This window comes from Muscardinus avellanarius, assembly GCF_963383645.1.
Source record: "Muscardinus avellanarius genome assembly, chromosome: X".
Taxonomy (NCBI): Eukaryota; Metazoa; Chordata; class Mammalia; order Rodentia; family Gliridae; genus Muscardinus; species Muscardinus avellanarius.
Window position 1 is genome coordinate 78,317,042 of NC_137792.1, and position 1,760 is coordinate 78,318,801.

Genomic DNA, 1,760 nt, shown 5'->3' on the forward strand with positions numbered 1-1,760 from the left:
TGGTTAGAGTCTCAAGTACCTGATTGTTCTTGGGTACTTACTAGTCATTCCACCTATTATTATCAATTAAAAATAATCAAAGTTGTAGGATTAAAGTATCTTATTTGAAAAAATAAAAAATAAAATTTATTCAAATGTTTTTACTGAAAATTTTATATATTATTTTTATTAGATTACATTAATTGAGTTATGTATACAATAGAATCATATAGCCATCAATATTAAATTTCACAATGTGACTGATCAGGTACTGATCAGTGACTGTTGAACAAATAGCAAAATATAGAAAATAATAGGCCGAGATCGCGTCCACCCCGCGAGCACAGTCCCCTCGCCGCTCCGCCGCCGCCGGTCCACACCCTCCACCCAGCTCACCATGGATGACGATATCGCTGCGCTCGTCGTTGACAACGGCTCCGTCATGTGCAAGGCCGGCTTCGCCGGTGATGATGCCCCCCGGGCCGTCTTCCCGTCCATCGTGGGGCGCCCACGGCACCAGGGCGTGATGGTGGGCATGGGCCAGAAGGACTCCTATGTGGGTGACGAGGCCCAGAGCAAGAGAGGCATCCTGACACTCAAGTACCCCATCGAGCACGGCATTGTCACCAACTGGGACGACATGGAGAAGATCTGGCATCACACCTTCTACAACGAGCTGTGTGTGGCCCCCGAGGAGCACCCGGTGCTGCTGACTGAGGCTCCACTGAACCCCAAGGCCAACCGTGAAAAGATGACCCAGATCATGTTCGAGACCTTTTAACACTCCAGCCATGTATGTGGCCATCCAGGCTGTGCTGTCCCTGTACGCCTCTGGCCATACCACTGGCATTGTGATGGACTCCAGTGACGGGGTCACTCACACCGTGCCCATCTACGAGGGGTACGCCCTTCCCCATGCCATCCTGCGTCTGGACCTGGCTGGCCGGGACCTGACAGACTACCTCATGAAGATTCTGACTGAGCGCGGCTACAGCTTCACCACCACAGCAGAGAGGGAAATTGTACGTGACATCAAGGAGAAGCTGTGCTATGTTGCCCTGGACTTCGAGCAGGAGATGGCCACCGCAGCCTCCAGCTCCTCCCTGGAGAAGAGCTACGAGCTGCCTGACGGCCAGGTGACCACCATTGGCAACGAGCGATTCCGCTGCCCCGAGGCGCTCTTCCAGCCTTCTTTCCTGGGCATGGAATCCTGTGGCATCCATGAGACTACCTTCAATTCCATCATGAAGTGTGACGCTGGCATCCGCAAGGACCTCTATGCCAACACAGTGCTGTCTGGCGGCACCACCATGTACCCAGGTATCGCCGACCGGATGCAGAAGGAGATCACAGCCCTGGCCCCCAGCACGATGAAGATCAAGATAATCGCTCCCCCTGAGCGCAAGTACTCCGTGTGGATCGGCGGCTCCATCCTGGCCTCGCTGTCCACCTTCCAGCAGATGTGGATCAGCAAGCAAGAGTACGACGAATCCCGCCCCTCCATCGTCCACCGCAAATGCTTCTAGGCGGACTGTTACTTAGCTGCGTTACACCCTTTCTTGACAAAACCTAATGCGCAGAAAAAACGAGATCAGATTGGCATGGCTTTATTTGTTTCCTTTTTTGTTTTGTTTTTTTGTTTTGGCGTTTTTGACTCAGGATTTAAAAACTGGAACGGTGAAGGTGACAGCAGTCGGCTGGAGCGAGCATCCCCAAAGTTCAACAATGTGGCCCAGGACTTTGATTGTACATTGTTCTTTTTTTTAATAGTCATTCCAAAT

At 51.3% G+C, this 1,760-nt stretch overlaps 1 pseudogene across 1 annotated transcript; it reads left to right on the top strand.

Annotated features, from left to right (window-relative positions):
* Nucleotides 1-376: 376 nt before the first annotated feature.
* On the top strand, nucleotides 377-1,505 carry LOC308279111 (actin, cytoplasmic 1-like; annotated as a pseudogene). Its single transcript has one exon. The product of its transcript is annotated as an actin, cytoplasmic 1-like (transcript).
* The last annotated feature ends 255 nt before the right edge of the window (nucleotides 1,506-1,760 follow it).